The sequence below is a fragment of the Ovis aries genome, chromosome 15, assembly GCF_016772045.2.
Source record: "Ovis aries strain OAR_USU_Benz2616 breed Rambouillet chromosome 15, ARS-UI_Ramb_v3.0, whole genome shotgun sequence".
Lineage (NCBI taxonomy): Eukaryota > Metazoa > Chordata > Mammalia > Artiodactyla > Bovidae > Ovis > Ovis aries.
The window spans coordinates 21386735-21414008 of record NC_056068.1 but is presented as its reverse complement, the minus strand read 5'-3'; the positions used below and the strand labels follow the sequence as shown (position 1 = coordinate 21414008).

At 48.5% G+C, this 27274-nt stretch overlaps 1 long non-coding RNA gene across 1 annotated transcript in view; it reads left to right on the top strand.

Annotated features, from left to right (window-relative positions):
- Positions 1-10699: 10699 nt before the first annotated feature.
- LOC121816667 (uncharacterized) overlaps positions 10700-27274 on the top strand; it is a 32389-nt gene continuing 15814 nt past the window's right edge. Inside the window, exon 1 of the long non-coding RNA XR_009596500.1 lies at positions 10700-11241. This is a non-coding gene — a long non-coding RNA (uncharacterized LOC121816667). The remainder of the gene's footprint in view (positions 11242-27274) is intronic.

Here is a 27274-nt window from a genome sequence, read left to right as displayed (position 1 = left end):
AGGATGGATGTGCGGGAGAGGGGGCCAGCCCCACTGGCTGGCCAGGCAGCACCCAGCACCCCAGGCAGGGGAAGCCTGTTTTTCCTCGAGTTCAGGAAATTGGGGTTTTGAAAAAGTGTTTAACGTGTCAACCAAAGGTTTTTGCTGGATGGGTAGGAGTGAGAGAGAAGTGTCACCAAGAAAGTGTCAGAGGAACTTTAAGGTAATGTCTAGTGAGGATGGGGGAAGAGGTTATATTTGAGGACCCTCTGACTTCATTGCTGATGGCATTCTCTTTTGAAATTATACATGCGGTTGCCAAGGAGATGGAAATACACTTTGTTTTCTTCTCCTTCAACCATTTGCCAGGACCCTTTAGTGGCCGATCAGAAGGACTAGGAAGGTAATTATCTTGGATTTTTGATCCAGAAAATGGTTAATGTCTGCTGTATGCAAGGTACAGGGCTAGGAGCTGGGGGCGGGGAGCAGTGGGTGGTCAGTGAGCACAGATGAACAAGATATCTCTGTTGTTCAGAAGTTTACAGATAAGATGTGTACCCAGATAGCTAAATACCTGGTGGAATTTGGGAAGGGCCAGAAGAAATTCCCCAAGAGAGTGCTTGGCTTCAGTTAAAAGAGGTCAGGGGCGGCTTTGTAGAGCCAGACCTTGAATGTCTGGAGGCCTGGATAGGCAAGGGGTGGGGCCTGTGTGAGTCCAGAGGTTCAGGCTGGAAAGCTCAGGCTGGCAAGTGCACTGGGTCACATTGTGTTTCTAGGGGACTGGGCAAAACACTTCTGCACACCAGGCCCAGGTTCTCTTTTTGTTCTGGAATTTGGTATGCACAAATTGGAGTTAGCCATCTAACCAATAAATGGAATGTGGGGGTCTGGGACCCGGTGTCAGCACCTGCAGAACTCCAGAACTGCCAGGCGGCAGCCACGATGAGACTTTGATGTCCCACCTGCTGATGCCTCTGTGGGTGCCCTGGCAGGCTCCTTTGCCTTTCTCCTTTGCAGCATCTTTGGCTGCTTCTAGGTCCTTGTGGGCACAGTCAGCTTGGACGTCTCCAAGGACATACTTTCATGTGGACGTAATATGTTGTCCAGCAGGCTCAGGAGTGATAGCTATGTTTCCCTTCTGGGCCTGGCTTGGGTCCTGCAGGTCTGAGCATGAGGGTAGAGTGAGGTGGGCCTTGGCTAGTGATGGGGATCACTCAAGACATATCTGGGGCTGAAAAGAAAACCCAGGAAGGCTGGGTAGCCGAGTCATCCATCTGAGAAGCTGGGCAGAGTGGTCGAAGCAGGGGAGAGACTGGGGTGAAAATGGGGGAGTCTAGCTGGAGTCACTGAACAGTGGTGAGGGTGTGGGGCGGGGGCAGGCGGGCCCCTGGAGTTCTAGCCTCAGGCATGGGTAACAAGGACTTCCAGGCCATTCCCAGCCCCTGTATTTCCAAAGGGAGAGGTGCTTGTCTGCAAGCTGAGCACAGCTCTTAGGGCCACATGAGAATACTGAGATTTGGGAATGAGAAACCTTTGCTTTAAAAACAAGAGAAACCACATCCTTCTCCAGCACTCCTGCACCCCAGCCCTGCACCCCTGCACCTGTCTGTCTCATCAAGGGGCCTCTCAGAGGCAGTGAAAGGCGAGACTTACTGCTGAGGGGAGTTCTGAGCATGAGCGTTATCTTCCACCTTCTCCAGAGCAGTACCCTCCTTGCCTTTTGTCAGAAGTTTCTGAGTGTCGGATCTCTGAGTTCCGAGGGGGCATAATGGATGGAAGCCAAGAGTCCAAATATTAATAACCTCCCGTCCCCACCCCCCACCCCAAACCAAAGTGCTTTTTGCAACAGTGTGTCCTGCTCCATCAGAGGAGCAGATGTTTTCTGTGAGGGTGGGGGAAGCGTTGGGGGGCTCCAGACCGATGGGAGCCAGGCTGGAAGAGTCCCAGATGCTGGAGGAGTTAAAAGGAATTTTGTCAAGATAATGTCTGGACTTGGATTGGATAAAAGATGTCGGCAGACGGGCTGTTCAGCTGCTAGGCTTTTGTTCTGCCTGTGGCGTCTGCTTCCACACAGCCCCTGGGGTGGGGTGATGGTGGGGAGGGCATGCTGTCTGCCATCTGCGGGAGTACAACAAACACCCACACTCGAGCCAACGGAAACCCTCAGCAAAACAAACAGCACGCAGAGGGCGCGGGCCTGGCCGGGAGCCTGGCAGGGAGGGCAGTGGGGCGAGGTGAGGGGGCACCTGCTGGGGGGCGGGGGGCTGGGAGCCTGGGGGTCAGGTGAGGCCTGGAGCCCTTGGGCTGCCAGGTGAGAGCCTCTCATTCGTCCAGCTGCCGGCTTTGAAAAGCCAGGGCTGCAAAGTCAGCATCAGTCCTAACCCGTTCTGCAGATCATTGGCACCAGCGATCAGGTGGCCGGGTTTGTGGATGGACTGTGAGACAGTGAGTCCAGTGGTTTGGGTTCAGATTCTGACTTGGTCACTTCAGTGACTGCCTCCAACCAGCCTCTTACTTTCCAGTCTGAAAACTGGCTAGATTATGATGCATGACTTAGAAGGTTGTTGTTGCTGTTCAGCCGCTCGGCCGCGTCCGACTCTTTGCAACCCCATGGACTGCAGCGGGCTAGGCTTCCCTGTCCTTCACGGTCTCCTGGAGTTTGCTCAAACTTGTGTTCATTGAGTGGGTGATGCCGTCCAACCATGAGAAAACTGATACCCATAAAAAGTATTTTGTCAATGGCCGACTTCTGCAGGAACGCTGGTTGCTATTAACATTTTATTGCTGTGGCTGACTGTTTGGATCACAGGTGCTCACTCTGGGCCTGTGAGGTGCAGAACACATGTCCATCTATAGAGGCGGGGGCTGAGGTGGGGGGTGCTCCCAGCCTTGAGCAGAGGCTTTTGGGGAAGAAACCCTGGGCTGGCAGCTGGGTTTGGGGGCCTGGGTCAGTGGGGAGGGTGGGAACCGGGACGGCCCGGGGTGGAGGTACAGAGTTACATTTGATGGTTGGTGGTGTTGAACCCTGGGCCTGGTCTTCCCCTGGAGGTTGAGGGCTGGACTGCAGTCTTTCTTCAACGTCCCTAGGGGAGTGGGGAGAGCGGGGCGGCTCCCCTCCCCTTCGTCCACGCCCCAGGGCAGTGAGTGGCAGCTGGAGGCTGGCGGCCACAAACCTGCGGGGACAGGGCCGCCAGCTTGTTTGCTCTTCCCAGGGCCAAGCCCTGTGGGCTGGACCCAGAGGCATTGTGTTACTCAGCTGAAGAATTCCTCTCCTCCCCTGCCTCCATTTATAAAGGGGAAACAAAACCCAGAGCTATATGCTCTCGTGGCCCTGAGCCAGCTCTTCAAATGTCATTCCTGGGGAGCTGCTCTTCCAGGGCAGGGCACAGTCTCCGGCAGAAAAATTCTCTCGGGAGAATTATTATCTCTCTTTGGGAGAATTAGAGTCCTTCTCCTGCTTGCCCATGTGGTCGTGGGCCTTCCCCAGTCACCACCTACCCGCAAGAGGCCCTGGATTCTCCATCACCACCCTTGGGTATCCTAGGTCTGAATCCTCGAGGGCAGAGTGGGGCATGGAGCTCCTCTTGGCCCCATGGAGATGACTGGGGTTGGTTTCTGGGTCTCCATTCCAGCCCCGGGTGGTGCTGGTGCATTCCAGCAAAGGGAACCACCAAAAGACACCTTTTGCCCTTGTCCATGGCCTGGTGTCCTCACCTCTATTTGCTTTGAGAACCTCAGACAGGTTTTGGATTCTTCAGGGCTTGTCTTGCTACCCTTGGATTCTGGTTAGAACTAGGCAGCCCTGGGGAAGCTGGCACCAGCCTCTCTGATTTGCATCTTGCTGGAGAGTCAGTCCTAGGACCAGGTGAGGTCTGAACTTGAGAGGCCTGCCAGGTGAGATCCCAGAGCTGGGCTGGCAGATGCAATGGGAGTGATGTAGGGTGAGCAACAGGGGAAGGGGTGAATAGTGATACCATCCAGGGGTTGGGCTGATAAGGACCTCAAAGGTTCCCTGCCTCCCACGCCTTCCTGGATACATAGTCCTTTTTCTATCTGGAGGAAGAGGGATCTCTAGGAAACTGGGGTTTGAGTCTGTCAGTGGCTACTATTTACCATGGACAAACCATTTCATGTTCCCACACCTCAGTTTCTTCAACTGGAAAACAAGGAAATCAGGCTGGATGATCAATTAGGTCCCTTCTAACACTGATGTACATTTTAAGACTATTTTATATTCCTGGCCCATTGAGAACAATAAATGCTGGTTTATGAAGATGGCATCAGAGGTAAGGAGCAGTGGCTGCACTTTGCTGGAGTGGCCATGAAGAGAGACCCCACGTCCAAGGTAAGAGAAACCCAAGTAAGACAGTAGGCACTGAGAGAGGGGATCAGAGGGAAGACAGACTAAAACCACAATCACAGACAACTAGCCAATCTGATCACATGAACCACAGCCTTGTTTAACTCAGTGAAACTAAGTCATGCTGTGCGGGGCCACCCAAGACGGCCGGGTCATGGTGGAGAGGTCTGACACAATGTGGTCCACTGGAGAAGGAAATGGCAAGCCACTTCAGTATTCTTGCCTTGAGAACCCCATGAACGGTATGAAAAGGCAAAAAGATAGGACATTAAAAGATGAACTCTCCAGGTCGGTAGGTGCCCAATATGCTACTGGAGATCAGTGGAGAAATAACTCCAGAAAGAATGAAGGGAGGGAGCCAAAGCAAAAACAACACCCAGTTGTGAATGGGACTGGTGATGGAAGCAAGGTCCGATGCCGTAAAGAGCAATATTGCATAGGAACCTGGAACGTTAGGTCCATGAATCAAGGCAAATTGGAAGTGGTCAAACAGGAGATGGCAAGATTGAATATCGACATTCTAGGAATCAGTGAACTAAAATGGACTGGAATGGGTGAATTTAACTCAGGTGACCATTATATCTACTACTGTGGGCAAGAATCCCTTAGAAGAAATGGAGTAGCCCTCATAGTCAACAAGAGTCCAAAATGCAGTACTTGGATGCAATCTCAAAAATGACAGAATGATCTCTGTTTGTTTCCAAGGCAAACCATTCAATATCACGGTAATCCAAGTCTATGCCTCGACCAGTAACGCTGAAGAAGCTGAAGCTGAACAGTTCTATGAAGACCTACAAGACCTTCTAGAACTAACACCCAAAAAAGATGTCTTTTTCATTATAGGGGATTGGAATCCAAAAGTAGGAAGTCAAGAAACAGCTGGAGTAATAGGCAAATTTGGCCTTGGAGTACAGAATGAAGCAGGGCAAAGGCTAATAGAGTTCTGCCAAGAGAATGCACTGGTCATAGCAAACACCCTCTTCCAAGAACACAAGAGAAGACTCTACAAATGGACATCAACAGATGGTCAACACTGAAATCAGATGGATTATATTCTTTGCAGCCAAAGATGGAGAAGCTCTATCCAGTCTGCAAAAACAAGACTGGGAGCTGACTGTGGCTCAGATCATGAACTCCTTATTGCCAAATTCAGACCGAAATTGAAGAAAATGGAGAAAACCACTAGATCATTTTCCATTTTCAGGTATGACCTAAATCAAATCCCTTGTGACTCTACAGTGGAAGTGAGAAATAGATTTAAGGGACTAGATCTGACAGACAGAGTGTCTAATGAACTATGGACAGAGGTTCGTGACATTGTATAGGAGACGGGAATCAAGACGATCCTCAAGAAAAAGAAATGCAAAAAAGCAAAAGAGCTGTCTGAGGAGGCCTTACGAATAGCTGTGAAAAGAAGGGAAGTGAAAAGCAAAGGAGAAAAGGAAAGATACCCATTTGAATGCAGAGTTCCAAAAGAATAGCAAGGAGAGATAAGAAAGCCTTCCTCAGTGATCAATGCAAAGAAATAGAGGAAAACTATAGAATGGGAAAGACTAGAGATCTCTTCAAGAAAATTAGAGATACCAAGGGAACATTTCATGCAAAGATGGGCTCATAAAGGACAGAAATGGTAGGAACTTAACAGAAGTGGAAGATATTAAGAAGAGATGGCAAGAATACACAGAAGAACTGTACAAAAAAGATCTTCATGACCCAGATAATCACAATGGTGTGATCACTCACCTAGAGCCAGATATCCTAGAATGTGAAGTCAAGTGGGCCTTAGAAAGCATCACTATGAACAAAGCTCGTGGAGGTGATGGAATTCCAGTTGAGCTATTTCAAATCCTGAAAGATGATGCTGTGAAAGTACTGCACTCAATATGCTAGCAAATTTGGAAAACTCAGCAGTGGCCACAGGGCTGGAAAAGGTCAGTTTTCATTCCAATCCCAAAGAAAGGCAATGCCAAAGAATGCTCAAACTACCGCACAATTGCACTCATCTCACAAGCTAGTAAAGTAATGCTCAAAATTCTCCAAGCCAGGCTTCAGGAATACATGAACCATGAACTTCCAGATGTTCAAGCTGGCTTTAGAAAAGGCAGAAGAACCAGAGATCAAATTGCCAAAATCTGCTGGATCATGGAAAAAGCAAGAGAGTTCCAGAAAAACATCTATTTCTGCTTTACTCACTATGCCAAAGCCTTTGACTGTGTGAATCACAATAAACTGTGGAAAATTCTTCAGGACATGGGAATACCAGCCCACCTGACCTGCCTCTTGGGAAACCTGTATGCAGGTCAGGAAGCAACAGTTCGAACTGGACATGGAACAACAGACTGGTTCCAAATAGGAAAAGGAGTGCGTCAAGGCTGTATATTGTTACCCTGCTTATTTAACTTATATGCAGAGTACATTATGAGAAACGCTGAGCTGGAAGAAGCACAAGCTGGAACCAAGATTGCCGGGAGAAATATCAATAACCTCAGATATGCAGATGACACCACCTTTATGGCAGAAAGTGAAGAGGAACTAAAGAGCCTCTTGATGAAAGTGAAAGTGGAGAGTGAAAAAGTTGGCTTAAAGCTCAACATTCAGGAAACGAAGATCATGGCATCCGGTCCCATCACTTCATGGCAAATAGACGGAGAAACAGTGGAAAAAGTAGGTGACTTTATTTTTCTGGGCTCCAATTTCACTGCAGATGATGATTGCAGACATGAAATTAAAAGACGCTTACTCCTTGGAAGGAAGGTTATGACCAACCTAGAAAGCATATCGAAAAATAGAGATATTGCTTTGCCAACAAAGGTCCATCTAGTCAAGCTGATGGTTTTTCCAGTGGTCATGTATGGATGTGAGAGTTGGACTATTAAGAAAGCTGAGCACTGAAGAATTGATGCTTTTGAACTGTGGTGCTGGAGGACTCTTGAGAGGCCCTTGGACTGAAAGGAGATCCCACCAGTCCATCCTAAAGGAGATCAGTCCTGAGTGTTCATTTGAAGGACTAATGTTAAAGCTGAAATGCCAATACTTGGCCACCTGATGCGAAGAGCTTACTCATTTGAAAAGACCTTGATGCTGGGAAAGATAGAGGGCAGGAGGAGAAGGGGAAGACAGAGGATGAGATGGTTGGATGGCATCACCGACTTGATGGACATGGGTTTGGGTGGACTCTGGCAGTTGGTTTTGGACAGGGAGGCCTGTTGTGCTGCGGTTCATGGGGTTGCAAAGAGTCGGACACGACTGAGTGACTGAATTGAATCGAACTATGAAGGATAGGCACCATCTCTTTCCTGCTTCTTTGCCGGGAAGTCTGCCGGGCTTGGCCCAGCTGAGATGACAAGACTTCTAGAACTACTCCTAGGAGGGATAGCTATATCACTTGAGAAGTAGTGGTAGTAAGATCAAGTTTCCGAAGAATATGAAAGCCTATGTTTTTTAAACAGCATAAAGCAAGGTTTGATTAAGTTAAGCTGGTATACTTCCCTGCCTCCAAGTGTGTTCCTGTCTCTTCCACTCGGCAGGACAAAATTTTGACTTGTTAGTTTCTTTCCTGTCTGTTATTCTCTACACATTCTATTTGAATATTGGATTGCAATTTAGCTTGCCTTGTGTTGGTTTAGTATCCACAGGCCAGCTTTGAGTGATTTGGGCGTAGGGACCATGATCTCCTTTCTTTTGTGCAGTGAAGTGTCTTGCACATAAGCTTTGTCCAAGAGCGTTAGTGCCTGAGAGCCAGGCTTTACCTGTGTGCTTACCTCGCTTTCCAGCGCCAGGAACAGTGTCTGGCTCGCAGTAATACTCACTGATGTTTGCTGAATGAGTAGAATGTCACACGCATGAAGAGTAAGTGATCACAAGTGCTTCCTGGCTTGTGCTGAGCCGTTCTCGCTTTCGCTGCTGCCTTGGACTAACTGGTGTTAGAGTTTCCTTCTTCTCCCCACTCCTTCCTCCCCGCCCCACCCTCTTTTTCTCTGCCCCCCCCCCTTCCTCCTCCTCCTCCTCTTCTCCTTCTCCTCCTTCCTCTTCCACAGACTCCTGGGCTCTCAGGTCTCTGGCTTCTGTCCCCACTCCTCTCATGTCCTCTGCTGGGAACCCTAGCCATGCTTTGTGACAACATCTGCTTCTTTCATGCTGATGGTATAACGTGTGCCCAAACCTCCGAACTTCGCTAGAGTTAAGTTCCTACATTTCCTGTTGACTGTCAGCCAGTTAACAGAATCACAGAGTTATCAGCTATGGAAGGAAACTTAGAAGTTGTCTAATCAGATCCCTTCGGAGAAGGCAATGGCACCCTGCTCCAGTACTCTTGCCTGGAAACTCCAATGGACGGAGGAGCCTGGTAGGCTGCGACATGACTGAGTGACTCCACTTTCACTTTTCACTTTCATGCATTGGAGAAGAAAATGGCAACCCACTCCAGTGTTCTTGCCTGAAGAATCCCAGGGACGGGGGAGCCTGGTGAGCTGCCGTCTATGGGGTTGCAGAGTTGGACACGACTGAAGTGACTTAGCAGCAGCAGCAGCAGCAGCAGCAATAAGATCCCTTACCTAAACTTCCTATGCTTTTCTCCACTTCCATCAGTTCCCTCACAAGGCAGCCCATCTCCTTGCTGTCTGGACCTGCTGGTTGTCCTGTATTTTCCTTCTTTCTCTTCATCTGTCCTCTTGTCTAAATTATTCGCCTCTCAACTGCAGTGGCCATACCTTCCATGAGTCAATTACCATCTGTTTAGAAATATTAAATATTTGATAATATGAAGAGTTTGAATATTTGGACTTCGGTGAGAGGTGCTGTTCCCTAAATAGATTTTGGGGGTCCTTCCCTTCCCTCTAGTTTTGGAATTAGAAAGCCCTGGGTTAAATTCAAACTCTACCATTTAGCAGCTACAACCTTTAGGAAAGTTTCTTCTCTGAGTCTTAATTTCCTCATCTACAAAGTAGTGATAATAGCAGTACCTATCTCATAAGCTTGGTATGTGGACTTATGAGCTATTATAAATTCAGCACTGACAGGACCTGGCATATACCACGGGCTCTAAAGATAGGAGTTGTTCTTCTCATTAGGGTGACATTAATAGCTGACTGGAGCTCTAGGCCAGCCACAAAGCAATACGTAACTCTTGCCCTGCAGTTTCCTCTCCTTGGTTCATCTCTCAACACAATACTAAAACCACTGTGTGCATGATCAGATACTCAGTCGTGTCTGACCCTTTGTGACCCCTGCAAATGCAGCCCACCAGGCTCCTCTGTCCATGGATCTTTTCCAGAAAAGAATACTAGAATGGGTTGCCATACCTTCCTCCAGGGGATTTTCCCAACCCAGGGATCGAACCTGTGTCTCTTGCGTCTCTTGGCATTGGCAGGTGGAGTCCTTACCACTGAGCCACCTGGGAAGCCCGACTGAAACCACAGCCTTCCTTTATTCTCTGTGTCAAGGTACAAAGATCAGTTAGTCTTCCCTTCATATAAGTCCATTAATTTGTGCTTCTGGATATGGAAATATTTTGTTACGTAGACACTGCAGGGGAACCGAAAAGAAGGAAAGGACTCTGAATGCTGAGCTGCCTTATGTCACGGTGCCTGCCCTTGGAGAACTTGTAGTCTGGTGGGAAGGAAACGTCTGCAAGTGGGGAGTAAGGAAACATTAGCTCCCCATGACGGAGCTATATTGTGATGGCCCAACACAGTTGAGAGGCTCTTTAATACAGTGGTTAAGAGGTTAGTGGCTTACCAGGTGGCACTAGTGGTAAAGAATCCATCTGAGAATGCAGGAGATGCAAGAGACCTGGCTTTGATTCCTGGCTGGGGAAGATCCCCTGGAGGAGGTTGTGGCAACCCACTCCAGTATTCTTACCTGGAGAATCCCATGGACAGAGGAGCCTGGTGGGCTACTGTCCACGGGGTCACAAAAGAGTCAGACATGACTGAGTGACTGGGCATTGCGGGTCAAGAGGTTAGTTCTGGAATCACAAAGACCAGGATTCTCATCTTGGTTCTGCCCCCATGGTGCTTGCGTGACTTTGCAGAAGTCATCTCTCTAGATCTCAGTTGCCTCACCCGGGCTCCCTTGGTGAGGATAAAAGGCGGTCATGCCCTGGAAAACGTTCAGCACCGTGCACGCCACGTTAGCAAGGGCCTCTTAAGTGTTGGTCCTGTTACGCACTTTCTGCATTCAGAAAAAATACCCCACTGAGGCTTGTGCTAACCAGCAGGAATGGGGTTTAGATAAGTTACGAGGAGAGGGGCATGCTCTCTAGGTGGAAAACAAAGTGAAAAAAAAAACAATGGCAGGGAGCCGAGAGAGACTAATGGGATGTACCAGGACTCCAGCGGAGAACGTGAGCTGGGAAGTTACGAGACCCGCCGTTGGACCGGCTGGGGGAGAGCTGAAGTCAAACGCGGAGCCCTCGTCTTCTCCGCCTGCCCCAGCACTTCCCTCAGCCAGGGCTGGTTATCGTCTCCTGCAATTCTTGGCCTAATTAGATGAACTGTGACTTTCACAGCTAGTGAATTTCAGAGGTTTTCTCTCTTCCTGAGCGCCTCCATTCAGCTTCCCGGTTCACAGCGCTGTAAATGTCCCTTTCTCCTAAGAACGTCAGATTTGGTCAGCGAGTTCGCGGAACCTTATCTGTGCTACTCACGAGAAGCTATGCAGCGTCTTTGCTGTCAGCCTTTATTATCTTTCAGACAGAAGTATCTGCCTCCTTTTGGAGTCAGACAGCCTGGCTTCGCCAGTAACTGCATGACCTCGAGCAAGTTACTTAACATCCCAGCTCCCTTTCCTCGTGTGTAAAATGTGAGTAATGTGCCAGTAATCCGTTTACTGCCCGTCAGCAACGCGTTCACCTTCCCTGCCTGCTCTGCAGCTCTGACTGGACCCCGAGCCTTCTCGCTCCGGTAAGTATGATGTGAAGCTTTGCCAATAGAGGGCGCGACCTCAGATATCGGTTATTGTAATCATTTAAAAGGTCTGTCGAGGTTTCTTTTTGGGGGTGATAAAAATGTTCTGGAATCTGATAGGGTTGTGTAACATTGTGAATGTCCTGAGTGTTACGTAAATGTACATTTTAGAGTGGTTAAAATGGTGAAGCTTATATTATGTGACGTTTGCATGCATGCGTGTTAAGTCACTTCAGTTGTGTCCGACTCTTTGGGACCCCATGGACTGTAGCCCCCCCAGGCTCCATGGAGTGGGTTGCCATGTCCTCTTCCAGGGGATCTTCTCCATCCGGGGATCAAACCCAATTCTCTTACTCCTCCCATTTTGACATGCAGATTCTTTACCAGTTCCTGCCTGGAGAATCCCAGGGGCTCGGAAGCCGCCGTCTATGGGGTTGCACAGAGTCGGACACGACTGAAGCGACTTAGCAGCAGCAGCAGCAGTGCCACCTGGGAAGCCCATGTGTCAGTCACTTCCGCCCATAAAATAAGAGGGTTGTTGTGAAGCTGGGACAAATTAGTTAATAGAAGAAGTTTACAACAGTGCTCAGAACAAAGTGAGTGGTCTACCACGGTGACTGTGATTTTGATGAACTATTTAGCGGGCTATCACAGGACTGGCTCTCCTCTGAGCTACGGAGACCCTTGCATGTCTTCCTGGCTGCAAGGCTCTTCCTGCGGCTCCTGCTGGTGTCTTTCCAGTCGACTCTTTGGGGGATGGAATGAATGCTTGTCCTCCCACTCCTCCAGAATTGCTCCAGACAGCTGAGGCCCGGCTGGAGTAACCCCCTCATAGTTGAGAAGAGCAGAGGAAAGTCAAAATAAAGGGTCAGGTTCTGGGCTCTGTGTCCCAGGGTTCTGGGGCTCTGGGCCAGAGTTTAAATGGATAATGACCAGCGCTGATGATGCCAGGCCTCCCCACTGTCTACTGTCCCAGCGTGGTGACTCTGGACCGCGCCCACAGTCCCCAGTTCCTCCTGAGGGAGGAGGAGATGCCTGGTTGGAGGCTCCCAAAGCTCCGGGGTCAGTGCGGGATGGGTTGGCTCACAGGACAGAGATGCAGGGAAAAGCAACAGGAGCAGTATGATAGGGTTTGAAGAAATCCTGGGGGCTGGCCTGGGGCAGACCTTTCCGTAGGATATAATCATAGATGATGACGGAGGAAGGAAAAGTGGAGAAAGATGTAGAGGCGTAAAATCTATGGAATAGTCCTTTTCATATCACTTAGCCTAGAAGACCAGTGTTTCCATTCTCTGTTCTTTCATCCATACAAAACCCAGAGTTTTCAGGACAGCCCTAACTCAGAAGTGTTCCGCCTGACCACTCCACCTTACCTGCCTTATCGGGTCACTTGTCCTAACTCTTGATTAGGAAAACACAGCCGTTGGTCAAATCCCTTTGCCTTCAGCCTCACCTTTGGTTGGGGCTGCTTGCTGGGGGCTTGTCAGGGAGCAGGAGAGGAGTGTGCTACTGCCTTGGGCTGCCTCCCTGGAGATGTGTGTGTCTTCAGCCTGACGCTGTGGTGGGATGGGGGAAGTACCACAAGCATGTGCCTTGTGCTGGGACTCCTCTGTCATGCTGTATCCATTTTCCATTAAGCCAGCTCAGGAAGGTGCAGGGAGCCAACCCCTGTGCAGAAAGTTAGAGAAACTAGCTACCTGCTCTCAGGACCCATGCATCTGACCCCTATGTCTGTGGGGTAGCCTCGACTTCTGGGTGGCATTGGATCTGGGGTCCTGGAGCTGCCAGGATAACTCTTCTGAAGACTCCCCTTGGACCTCCCCTCAGACACAGTTACCAAAGGTGTTTTTCATCTTGATTAATCGGCTCCTCTTCTCACGTTTCTCGGGTCACAGCTGCATTGTTATCTGATGGGCTCAGTGCCAGCTCCATGAAGCCTGACAGTTACAAAGGGTGGATTAGCAGCAAAAGAATATTTATTAGAAAAAACAACCCTCTTTTTATTCTTCGGTCCTTTTATGTGGAGTTTGCAATATATATTGCCTGGGTGAAATAGAAACAGCCCTCTGCTAACTGTGAGCAGAAGTCCCATATCTGGGCTATTGGCGATGCTGGGTGAGTGGTGATGGTTCTTCTTGCCAGCTGTGGAGGACCCTTCTCAGTCACTCCTGGAGAATCTTGCTCAATATCACACCCCAGAGACATCTACAGAGTGACTGACTTTCTCCAGAAAGAGGAGCATCCTCTTGTGAATGGGTCTCATTTCTCCCCCTAATCTCCAGAGCCAGGGATGAGTAGATTGTTTAATAATTATTTTTCAATTTAGTAGCTACACTTTTTTGGGGGGGATTTGTTGAATGATATTATGCGAGAAAACAGATGTTCCAATAAAAAAAAAATTGGAGGCAGTAGTGATTTTCGTTACCCACTTACGGAGAGACCCTGCCTTGCAGGGAATTCTAGCTCTCCAAGGAAGATTTTAATTCTGATTTTGAGACTCTGGTGGTGGGATTGCAAGTCAGAGGTGTTTGCATCTGGCTGCTGCAAGCCTGAGAAGGGTCCTGATTGGGCCCCAGAGTCCCTGTGATGTCTCAAAGAACATGCTCTGTCAGGGCACACGCAGTTTGAGTAAATTCTCAAGAGATATCCAGCTTCTCACCCCAGCCTGTGAGCTGCTGTATGGTACCTGCCTAGGCCTGCCTGCTTCTGATGTAGTGTGACACTGGGGGGAGGTAAGAGGCACTGACTTGCTGATGCCAGTGATGTCATTGTCTAGAATCCGGGCCAACCTGGGCTCTGGGAGTCATGGGGAAACAGACAAGTCAGGATCTCTGGACCAGGAGTTGGGTTTCTGGAGTGTGGAAGGAGAATCACTGTCAGAGGAGAAACCAAGAAAGGTATTTGAGCTATAAGGGACACTGGAAGTGAAGACCCCAAATCTTGCCTCCGCCAACATCCAAATTCCCTTCTATATCGCCACTTCATTTGTCACACATACTCCTACTGTGTTCTCTATTGCGTGGTCTCCTGGGGGACACCACAAAGAGAAGTGTCTTTTTTTTTTTTAATATGAAGGATCATTGGTTTACAGAATTTTGTTGTTTTCTGTCAAACCTCAACATGAATCAGTCATAGGTATACATATATCCTTTTGAAGCTCCCTCCCAGCTCCCTCCCCATCCCACCCCTTGTTTGAGTGTCCTGAGCCACACAGCAAATTCTTGTTGGCTATCTATTCTACATACGGTAATGTAAGTTTCCATGTTACACTTCACATACATTTCACCCTCTCCTCCCCCTCCCCATGTCCATAAGGCTGTTTTCTATGTCTGTTTCTTCATTTGCTGCCCTGTAAATAAGTTCTTCAGTACCATTCTTCTAGATTCCATATATATGTGTTGGTGCTGCTGCTGCTAAGTCGCTTCAGCCATGTCCGACTCTGTGCGGCCCCATAGACGGCAGCCCACCAGGCTCTGTGCGACCCCATAGACGGCAGCCCATGAGGCTTCGCCGTCCCTGGGAGTCTCCAGGCAAGAACACTGGAGTGGGTTGCCATTTCCTTCTCCAGTGCATGAAAGTGAAAAGTGAAAGTGAAGTCACTCAGTCGTGTCCAACTCTTGGCGACCCCATGGACTGCAGCCTCCCAGGCTCCTCTGCCCATGAGATTTTCCAGGCAAGAGTACTGGAGTGGGTTGCCGTTGCCTTCTCCAGTTAGAAGATAAATATTATTATCTTTCTCTTTCTGACTCATTTCACTCTGTATATAGGTACTAGGTTCATCTACCTCATCAGTACTGACTCAAATGCATTCCTTTTTAAGGCTGATAATATTCCATTGTGTATATGTACCACAACTTCTTTATCCATTCACCTGTCGATGGACATCTAGGTTGCTTCCATGTTCTAACTATTGTAAATAGTGCTGCAATGAACAATGGGATACATGTGTCTTTTTCAATTTTGGTTTCCTCAGGGTATATGCCTAGGAGTGGGATTGCTGGGTCATATGGCGGTCTTATTCCTAGTTTTTTAAGGAATCTCCATACCGTCTTCCACAGTGGCTTTATCAGTTTACATTCCTACCAACAGTGCACGAGTGTTCTCTTTTCTCCACAGTCTCTCCAGCATTTATTGTTTGTAGACTTTTTGATGATGGCCATTCTGACTGGTGTGAGGTGAGATCTCACTGTGGTTTTGCATTTCTCTAATAATGTGCAACGTTAAGCATCTTTTCATATGTTTGTTAGCCATCTATATGTCTTCTTTGGAGAAATGTCTGTTTAAGTCTTTTTCCCACTTTTTGATTTGGTTGTTTGTTTTTCTGTCATTGAGTTGTATGAGCTGCTCATATATTTTGGAAATTAATCCTTTGTCAGTTGTTTCATTTGCTATTATTTTCTCCCATTCTGAGGGTTGTGTTTTCACTTTGCTTATAGTTTCCTTTGCTGTGCAAAAGCTTTTAAGTTTAATTAGGTCCTGCTTGTTTACTTTTGTTTTTATTTCTGTTACTCTAGGAGGTGGGTCATAGAGGCTCTTGCTTTGATTTATGTCATTGAGTGTTCTGCCTATGTTTTCCTCTAAGAGTTTTATAGTTTCTAGTGTTACATTTAGGGCTTTGTCCATTTTGAGATTATCTTTGTATATGATGCTAGGAAGTGTTCTAATTTCATTCTTTTACATGTAGCTGTCCAGTTTTCCCAGTGCCATTTATTGGAGAGGCTGTCTTTGTCCCATTGTATATTCTTGCTTCTTTTATAAAAAATAAGGTATCTATAGGTGCATGGGTTTATTTCTTGGCTTTCTATGAAAAGTGTCTTTCTAAAGAGTTTTGGAAGCATCAAGAGAAAACAGTAGGTGCTGGGGTCTTGAGGAGATGTAACTGCTCACTCTCTAGCCCTCCTTTACCAATTTTTTTTTTTCATTTACTTTCATTTCCTGCTAGCAATCCTCCCCTTTCTCATTTTAGATTGAAGTATAGTTGATTTAAAATGTTGTGTTAGTTTCTGGTGTATAGCAAAGTGATTGTTATACCTCATTCTCTCTCTCTCTCTCTCTATATATATATATGTATATATATTCTTTTTCATATTCCTTTATTTTTCTTCTTATTGTACTAGTCTTGGTCATAATCTCTCATCTAGGTTACTACAATAGCTTTCTAACTGGACTTTCAATTTTTTCCTCTTTTCTAAAAAAATTATTTACTTATTTATGGCTGTGCAGTACTATTTTGGCCACCTGATGTGAAGAGCCAACTTATTGGAAAAGACCCCAAGGCTGGGAAAGATTGAGAGCAAGAGGAGAAGGGGGCAACAGGTGGCTGGATGGCACCACTGACTCAATGGACATGAGTTTGAGCAAACTCTGGGAGATAGTGAAGGACCGGGTAGGCTGGTGTGCTTCAGTCCATGGGATCACAAGGAGTCAGACATGACTTACTAACTGAACAGTGTCTGCGCTGTGTCTTCGGTCTCTAGTTGCAGCCAGCGGGGGCTACTCTTCCTTGTGGTGCACGGGCTTCTCTTTGCGGTGGCTTCTCTTGTTGTGGAGCACAGGCTCTAGGCGTGCAGCCTTCAGTAGTTGTGGTTGTGGGCTTAGTTGCTCCGCGGCATGTGGAATCTTCCTGGGGATCGAACCCACGTCTCTTACGTCGGCAGGAGGGTTCCTATCCACTGTGCTACCAGGGAAGTCCCACTTTTCTCCTCTTCTTAAATTTACCTTTTAATCTGGGCCCAGATTAATCTTCCAAAAGTCTCCAATCATTTAAAACTGTCACTAACTCCCCAGGACCAACCCCCAAATCTCCAGTCTACACAGAAGGGCAGAATTGGGAGTTCCCCAGTCTTCCTTTTTGGCCTTCTCCTTGGGGGGACTGCCAGCTCTGTGAGGTTAAGGACTCTGTGTGTTTTGCTTTCTGGTGTAGCCCTGCGGTCAGCATGGGACTTGCACACAGCTCAGGAACTGGCCTGCGGCAGGGCTGAGCGGTGCTTGCGAACAACTTCCCCAATCATGCATGCTACCGCCTACCAGAGCCTCACTGCCTCCCCGAAACACCCCGCCTTTCCCCCTCCTCTGCTGCTGCACATGTTCTCAGAATGCATGTCCCACCATGTATGTTCCATTCCTACCCACTTTTCAAGGTCCACAAACCTTGCTTCTTTCGTGAAGTCTCTGTGAGTCCCCAGAGAGACAAGACCGCCCCTCTTGGAGCTGCAGTGGCAGTTTGTCCCCGCCCATGGCACTTGGCGTGGTTTACCTTTATTCTCACATCTTGCTCTACTAAGGTTTGAGCTACTTGAGGGTAGGGATTATTTTTTTTTAATTCATCCTTTGAAGTACCTGAGACAGTGTCTTTCTTTGAAAAGTACTAGGTAAATCTTATTGAATCAATAAATGAATACATAGGTGACTGGTAAATCTTTTACTCTTATCTGCAAGCCTGGTTGATTAGTAACCACACGGTCTTACTGCTTTAACGGTGATGAATGACTTTGAGGCCAATTAGCATTCACCTACGCGGCTGCTGCTGGCTTGACTAATCCACTCCAATAAATGTGAACAAATTAGCATGTGTTGTCTTACAGCAAAACTGACATCAAAGTGAATCCCATGCCAAGTTCTGAGGGTGCTGGATTGTATAAACTTGGGCTGCGGATGGGAGACGCCCTGAAGTTTTATCCACGAGGGCCTCCAGCTTTCTCCCAGCTGACTGCTCTCCTGGATCCTTCCAAAGACGCATTTCAAGGTCATGGACAGGTCAGGGGAAGTCAATCAAATCCTTGAGACTTTGCTAATTCCCTTTGTATATCTAGCTTCTCCATTAAGTTTTTTTTTTTTTAAATTTCATTTATTTTTAATTGAAGCATAATTACTATATTGTGTTGGTTTCTTCCATACAGCAACATGGATCAGCCATTGTTATTGTTGTTCAGTTGTGTCTGACTCTCTGTGACCCCATGAACTGCAGCATGCCAGGCTTCCCTGTCCTTCACCATCTCCTGGAGTTTGCTCAAACCCATGTCCATTGAGTCAGTGATGCCATCCAACCAACTCATCCTCTGTTGTCCCCTGCTCTTCCTGCCTGCAATCTTTCCCGGCATCAGGGTCTTTTCTAATGAGTCAGCTCTTTGCAAGCACCAAGTGTATTATTACTCATTTCATGGACATTAACAGGTCCCTTAGATGTTGTGGGCTTGTGTTTAGCTGCCTGTGGCATGAGAGATGGGCAAAGTGTCTAAGGATTCCCTTGGGGAAGGTAGGCTAGCCCTCTGGGTGGCAGTCTGTATGGGCACTTGATTGAATCACCTGGCACACATGATTCTTTGGGCTTGGTCCAGTGAGGACCCTGAACACGTTCTATCAGTCTGGCCCAGTGCTAGGTTAAGGGCCTGTCCTGGGTGTCATTTCAAGTTCTTCTGGAAGTTCTGTGCTGTCTGGGGAGCCCTGGCATGGATATAAAGGTCTTTGCTTCTCAAGATCTCCAAGATAGAGCTGTGGTCATTTGTGAGCAGTGGACTGAGGGGCAGAACCTAATATCACAGGATGACTTAGGGGAAGATGACTCAGCCCACAAGCCTTCCTGGCCCAGCCACCACCGTGAGCTGTCAGCAGGGGGAGCTCTGTCACCGTGGTGCCTACTTTTGCTGCAGCTGGGGTGAGGGTCTGGGGTGAGCATCTGTCCGGGGTGAGTGTCTGTCCGGGGTCAGGGTCTGTCTGGGGTCAGCGTCTGTCCAGGGTGAGCATCTGTCTGGGGACCTGAGAAGGGGCTTCAGGACTGGCCAGTGGAGATTCTCTTCCGCAGGCCTGTGCTGAAGAGCCGCCATGTCTAGAGTCAGGGCTGAGAAGCCATAGCTGGAAAGGAAGTGGAACTCCATGGTGCCTGGTGCCCTTGGTTGGGAGGATGCTCAGCACACAAAGAAAAAGCATGAATGTCCTGACTGGGGGAGACTTAGAGGGAAAGGAGAGAGGGGTGTAGCTTCATCAGAAGCTGTCACAGCCCCTACCTACTAGGATTGCCCTCTCTTCCTCACTTGAGCAGGGCTGCCTGTGTGGACCAGCTGCGGTGGGGGCCCAACATGTGGAGCCCAGAGCTCCCAAGTGTTCCCTATGTGGGAGCCTCAAGCCCATGCTCCATGAGTGGCCCTCGGGGGTGCCCGCCCTGGCCCCAGCTGGTCTGCTGCACCCAGTGGCAGAAAGGCTCTAAACAAGAGGCTTTCCAAGTGGTGGTAGTCCTCCTTGACTCAGGCTGACTGTCTTCACTGCACTCAGATGGTGAAGAGGTGAGGAAGGGTCAAAGGAGAATCCTTCCCTTCCAGGGCTTGCGGTGGCTGTGTGAGAGCTTAGGGGGCCAGCCGTGTGTGTGCACGTGTGCTCAGGACTCATGTGGTGGAGGGTGGCGGCACAGGCGTCCATCTCCTGCAGGTCTCAAGCACAGATGGGGCTTGTATTTTCCTGCTCTCAGGAGACCTCAGGGCCACCTTGTCTCCATTTTCATGCTAGGTGAAGTCCTGGAAGCTGAGGGCAGGACAACATATTTGTTGTCAGTCCTGCATACATGTGAGATGCGGCTGTGTGCCGTGGGCTTTGGAGCAGGACGAGCCTGGAAGGTGTGAGAGGCTGAGCCTGGAGCCGTTTCTTCCAGGCAGGTAGGGGAGAAGTCTAGTAGAAGTGTGGCCCTGTGGCCTTGTTCAGATCCTCCCAACCCCTACTGGTGACTTCTAAGTCAAATTATTTATGCCTTAACACTGAGACTGAGATTGATGTTGGGGTGCCAGGGAGGGCTGTTGGCTCAGAGGTGGGGGAGGGGTTTGCTAGACACCTTAGTGATGGTCCCTGGGACCAGAAGAACATTCCCTGCATCCTTCCTTGGGGTCAGAGAAAAGACTGCCCTACCTGGGGCATCTTTGGAGAATCCTAATGGACAGAGGTTTTAGAGATTCTGTTTGAGTGAACGGAGGAGAAACCAGCTTCCTGTTTGTGATGGACTTTGCAGGGAACCACAGAGCTTCAGAGTTGGAGAAGTACTGACTCTTCAGTTTCCGTGCTCTGTGAGTCCCTCGAGTTTGGTCTCAATGGTACCTTGAGGAATCGCTGTGATGCGCCACCAATTGTGGGTCTCGATGTAGCGTTGCTGACCAAGCCAGCCTCCCTTTCTCTTTCTTGCACACTGAGTGGTCTAGGCCCTCTGTGGTGCGGGTACCATTTAATGTGTGGTCCAGGTGGGAGCCCGCAAGGACAGTCTGCCCTTCAGCACATGCAAGTGCAGACTTTAAGTTTAGAAATCCGTTGGCTTAGCTCTGTTCACTAGAAGCAGAGTAACTCTCTTGAATTGTTCGGGTTAGAGTTTTCGCATCATGATGAACCCATACTCAAGATCAAACCTCCCTATCTGCATCTATGTTAGGTAAGCGGGCAGGGCTGAGGGCTCAGGTCAGCATAGCTGGCTACGTCATCTCTTTCTGCCCTGAGCTCTTCTATGGCTCCCTACTGCTTCTAGATAAAGATAAAAGTCTTTAGAAAGTCTACAAGGCCCCCACATGGCATAATTTCTGGAGAAACGTGCTCTTCAGACCTATCTTACATCATTCTCAGGACTCCAAACAGTCAGGATCTCTTAGTTAAGTTTTTTTTTTTTCCATTTCTTCCCCAACTTTATTGAGATATAATTGATGTAAAACATTGTCTAAATGTAAAGTGTACAATGGGTTTACCTAGTGACTCAGTGTTAAAGAACTCACCTGCCAAGCAGGAGACGCAGGTTCAATCCCTGGGTTGGGAAGATCCCCTGGAGAAGGAAACAGCAGCACACTCCAGTATTCTTGCCTGGAGAATCCCATGGACAGAGGAGCCTGGTGGGCTACAGTCCATGGGGTCACAAAGAGTTGGACATGACTTAGTGACTAAACAACAATAACAACACAGTGTACAGTGGGTTGATTAGATATACTTGATGTCATATATTGCAAAATGATGACCACCACAGCATTAGCTAACACCTCCATCACATCACGAAGTTACTGTCATGTGACGAGAACATATAATATTAACTCTCTTAGCAACCTTCAAACTACTATATATATATGTATAATGCGGTTCTGCTAAATATAGCCATCCTGCTGTACGTTAGATTCCCAGAACTTTTTCATCTTATAACTGAAGTTTATATCTTTTGACCAGCATCAACATCTCCCCATTTCTGTCACTCCTTTGCCCCCAATACCCACCATTTAACTATGTTTCTATGACTTTGACTTTTTTTAGATTTCATGCAAAAGTGTGATCACACAGTGTCTTCCGTTACCTGACATTTCACTGAGCATAATGCCGTCAAGGTCCATCCATGTTGCCACAAATGGTAGGATTTCCTTCTTTCTCATGCTGAATAATATTCCATTGTGTATATGTCTATGTCTATCAATACACATATCTGTCTATCTATACATATATATATATATATATATATATATACACTACATTTTCTTATCCATTCATCTGCTGATAGGCACTCAAGTGGTTTCCATATCTTGGCTATTGCAATGAATATGGAAGTGCAGCTATTTCTTTGAGGATCTCTTAGTTTCTTGATTTTGTCGTGCTATTTCCAACCCAAGGCTTTTGCACATGTTACTCTTATTTCGTGGCATGCTTTCCCCTTTCCCCAGCCCCACAGGCTTGGAAGCCTAGGTGTCACTTAGAAAGAAAGCCTTCTTGGACCTCCCAGATAAGATCCTATTTATCCTTCCCTGGAAAACTATCTGGGTAGCCCATTTCATACTCTTTCTTAGGTGTCCCAGCCCCTCTCCACCTCTGCAATTATTGATATTGTCTATGAGAAGAATGGAGAAGGCAATGGCACCCCACTCCAGTGCTCTTGCCTGGAAACTCCCATGGACGGAGGAGCCTGGTGGGCTGCAGTCCATGGGGTCGCTAAGAGTCAGACACGACTGAGCGACTTTCCTTTCACTTTTCACTTTCATGCATTGGAGAAGGAAATGGCAACCCACTCCGGTGTTCTTGCCTGGAGAATCCCAGGGACGGGGGAGCCTGGTGGGCTGCCATCTATGGGATCACACAGAGTCGGACATGATTGAAGTGACTTAGCAGCAGCCGCAGCATTTTCCACAATCATAAATACTTAGAGTTGTGTGATTATTTTCTCTTCCCCCTGTTACAGTTTAAGTTTCATGAGCATGAGGCCTATAAGTTACTTTTGTTCACCACCCAGCATAAATTAGACAGTCAACAAATATCTGTTGAATGAATGAATGAAGAGGGGATGGCCAGGTTGCCTATAGAATCCCTCTCTTCTTATAGCACACTGACTTCTGGTCTTAGACTGTGTGGATGATTTTCCACCTTACTACCTGTTGAAGGGGAGAACCACAGCTAAACTAAGTAGCTCTACTTGATGCTCCTGTGATGTTTGACGCTTGGCTATGTGATCACTAGTCTCATCTCCTCCTGTTTTATTTAATATCTCTTTGCTAAGATAGAGTCCAATCCCTGCCATGTCCCTTGCCTTTTCTCCTCCCTGTTCTTAGCCTTATAACCATTGTGTGAAGAAGATGGCTTTCTCTCGGCAAAGCCCATTATGCTATCTGGTCCAGGGAAGGATGTTGGCTCTTATCCCCTGAGTTCTAGCTCTAGAGCTAGGCTTCTTAGATTGGTCTACACTGCCTCATAGGAGACCGAGGTGCAGGTCATTTGAACTGCCTGGGATGACATCAGAAGAAGCTTTAATATCTCCTGGAGCAATCAGAATTTGGTTTTTGCAAGTCCCCCAGGACGCTGTACCTTGAGACCTTGATCAGGGGTAGCTGAGAAGCCTGCCCTGGAGTGTCTCATCCCCCAGAGAACTAGACTGTGGATTGCTGGCTGAGCTCTGAGCATCCCTAGGTCACCCCAGTTGTCTGCAGGGGGTGTGCTCCACCCAAGGGACTCCCTCACCTGCCTGTCCTTCAGCTCCCCTGCGCTGAGTCAGCAACATGCCCCCGCGGCCATCTTGGCGTTACGCAGTCCAGCCAAGCCAAGTCTGGTTACAATGAGTTGGTTCATCTGGAAGATCACATCCTGTACTCTTTTCCAATATGACATTTAGCCAACTGGCTCCCAACAGTGAAGAGCAACCCTGGGAGCGGAGGCTGCTCGGGACTCGTGACCTTGCACAAGCCGACAGGCAGGGTGGTGCTGGGGACAGGGCCGTTCTGCTGCCAGGCTGCCCCGTTTGTTCTATCTTGGTTCCTGTCTAGCAGCCCGTGGCTCTGGCTGGCAGTCAGCAGTCCACCGCTGGTGCTTGCTGGTGGCTTGGCTCTCCTCCATCTAGCCAGGGCATTTGGACCTTTTTCTTTGTTCTGCTTGGGAGTTTGGGAAGTGAGCCAGTGGGCCTCCTTAGAAACTGCCTCCATCAATGTCATTTTCCATCCTCATCCTGAGCCAGACATGTTTCTTTATTTTTTCCACACGGACACCTTCTCTTGCCCTTGGCTCAAACCTGAAAACCTCATGTAATATCTATACTGGGGCGAGGGAAGGGACATGTAGGAGTTGGGGGTGGCAAAATCGGGTTCTGTTTGGTCACCTGTACTGGATGAATCTCCAGGCTTCTAAGTCAGCCAAGAGAGGAGGTGATCACAGGCCTACTTCTTGGCTCCTGAATTGATAACCTGTGGCTTTTATCAGGAATTCTCTGGTGCTTCTGTGAACACCAGGGTTGACCTCTGTCATGGGCTGAATTGAGTCCCCTCTCACCCTAATTCATAAGTTGAAGTTTTAACCCCAGAATCTCAGAAAATAATTGTATTTGGTGAGAGAATCTTTTAAAAAGGTAATGAAGGTAAACATGGGGCTTCCCTGGTGGCTTGGATGGTGAAGCATCCACCTGCAATGCAGGAGACTTGGGTTCAATCCCTGGGTTAGAAAGATCCTCTGGAGAAGGGAATGGCTACCCACTCCTGTATTCTTGCCTGGAGAATTTCGTGGACAGAGGAGCCTGGTGGGCTACAGTCCATGGGGTCGCAAAGAGCCAGACATGCTTGAGCACATGCATACACAAGGCAAAATGAGATCATACAGATGGACCCTAAGCCAGTATGACTAGTGTGTTTATAAAAAGAGGAGATAAGAGGGAATTCCATGGCAGTCCAGTGGTTAGAACTCTATGCTTCCACTGTAGGGGGCCCGGGTTTGGTCCTTGATCAGGGAACTAAGATCCCGAACGCTGAAGGGCACAACCAAAGGAAAAAAAGAAGAGCTTAGAGGAAAGGCCATGTGAAGACGAAGAGGAGAAGGCAGTCATCTGCTAGCCGAGGAGAGAGGCTCTCAAAGAAACTAACTCTACTGACAGCTTGATCTTTAACTTCTAGCCTCCAGAATTGTGAGAAAACACATTTTTGTTGTTTAAACCACCCAGGCTGCGGTAGTTTGTTATGGCAACCCTAGCAAGCAAATACAGCCCCCCTCTAGACATAGCAGACAAAGTTTGCGGAAGGGCCAAGCCAAAAGTGCAGCAGGTGAGATGATCTGGTTTTGACCGGCTTCTTCACTGGTTGCCCAGATTGGTGGTAGCTCTCTGGCTTTTCTAGTTCTTTCTTCTTCAGGCAGCCGCCAATCTCGTCGTGTTTTGGTTGTTGGCCAAATAGCCACTATTATTGGTGGCTAACAAAAAGAACATTTCTTCTCTTGTTTCCTTACGACAACCTAATGATATGAGCCACAGAATCTCAGCATCACCAGCATGTCTGGTCCTACCCTCTGGAAGCTCGCATTCTGTCGGGGAGAAGGTCATGGTGATCATTTCACTGCAACATAGTAAGTGCAATGCTAGTGGTCAGCAGAGGGATATGGGACCACAGAGGAAGGCAGTCTGAGCCTGCCTGGGGAGGTCCTGGAGGGCTTCTTGGAGGTGATGGCAGAGCTGGAAGTTTGTTACTTCTGTGAAGATAGGAACCTGGTCTTGTTCACCTGCCTTCGCCTGTGGAATCTGACACAGTGCTTTGTATTATAGTGAGTGCTCATCTGGGCTTCCCCGGTGGCTCAGCAGGAAAGAATCCACCTGCCAATGCAGGAGATGCAGGAGACGTGGGATCGATCCCTGGGTTGGGAAGATCCCTGGGAGAAGGAAATAGCAACCCACTCCAGATTTCTGGCTTGGGAAATCTGCATGGACAGAGGAACCTGGAGGGCTACAGTCCATGGGGTTGCAAAAAGTCGGACACGACTTAGTGACTCAACAACAACAGCAAGTGCTCATCTAGGTTGTTGGGTGAATGACCCTCTCGAAGTGCCTCCCAGCTTTATGAGTCTATGATTTTGCAGTCTTGGAGGCCCACAGCAGTAAGATGGTGGAGGGTGCTACTGGCACACAGCATGAGGGGTGAACAGAGGCGGGGGTTTGCCATATGCAAAGTCACTTATGAGCAATTAAACTGGGAGGAGGGTGGAGAGCATCATGAGCGTCCTTCCCATCTCGTCGTCTCTGGGAGAATCCTCGGGCGTAACAACAAGAGCCCAGCCAGCGCACCTGCCCCACGTGCATGATCAGAGGCGACGTCTCCCTCTCCACAAAGCAAGGGCTGGTCAAGCCTCCTTGCAGCTGTTTCCCGCAGAGAGGAAAGCCCCTAAGTTCCCAGGCAGTGTAAACTGCCCGTGTGTTTATACAATATGCCCCATGGCCCGAGAACACAACAACGCCTCAGATGCACAAACTGGCAGCTGGTGCAGCGGGGGTTCAGGGTGCTTGGGAGCGGGAAGGAGGGCGTGGGAGACGGGATGCTTGAATGCCAAATCAGCGTGGCTCTCCTCTGGAGAACACCCAAATGGATCTAAAACTGAAGCTTGGAAAATAACAAACATCCAAGCCTTTGAAACCCACGTTGTGCCCAGACATCTTTTAAAGCCGAGTGGCTGACCCCCAGTCGCTGTGCTGAGAGGCTGGGTGTGGACACTGCCCAGCACCCTGAGGGCAGCTTCTGCTCCCTGCCTGAGGTCTGCAGGAGCTTCACTAAACGCCCACCTGCCTGGCTGTTGCAAGAGGGAGCACAGAGAGCCCACTGGTGAGAGGGCGGGAGTCGAGGAGGGTTCACTCTCTCTCCCTGTAGGGGGGTGTGGTGCCTTCAGATGAGCTGTTTTGTTTCACGCTGAGCTGAGCTCACCTGGGCGATGACCTTGTGACAAGAATACCCGGCCGAGTCCAGATCAGCAAAGAGAGGACAGGAAGAGGAAGAGGAAGACAAGCAGAGGCAGCCATGCGGAGCAGTGACTGGCAGAAACCTAGTCACAACTGCTGGTTAGCATCGTCTTTAGTCCTTCAACCAAAGTTGCTAAAACCTGGATAAGGGCAAGTCCTTTAGTTAATCTCTCCGTCTCTCAAAATGCTGGTTGAGACCCCAGGGGGCCTAAGACAGGGGCACTGGAGTCGCAAACTCTGTCTGAAATATAAACCCACCCTGAGGCTGCCCTGGGGCTGGAACCCTTCAAGGCACCGTGTTAGTTCAACATCCTCAAGCGCTCGCTGGGACTTGGGAAGTGCTGGGGGACCAGCTGCCTCAAAAATCTATTTTATGAGAATTCACTGGAGGCCCAGTGAGGCTACCGATCTGGGGGAAACCCATGATAATAGTACTAAAATTAATAAGAGTGATGATTAGTTACTGAGTGATCTGCTCAGGTGCTGTGTGGGGTGTCACAGCAGCTCATTTAGTCCTGTTGAGACCATTAGGATCCTCTTTCTACATTTGAGAAAATGAGGTTCAGGGAAGTCAAATGACTTTCTCAAGATCACAGAGTATGCAGAGGAGCCAGAATGCAAATCCAGGAGCCCTAACCCGAAAGTCTGTGGGTCAGTGTGACCTCCTAGTGGGCAGAGACCTCCTGTCCCTTCAAAGGGTTCCAGGCTGGGAGGAGGCGTGAGTATTAAACTAGAATCAAGGTATGCTCTGGATCTACCCGAAGGACTCCAAATCATTACACTCCACTGGCCTGACCGACAACTTCTCGCATCTATTCTTCTGACCTGACCTCAGGAAGCCAGAGT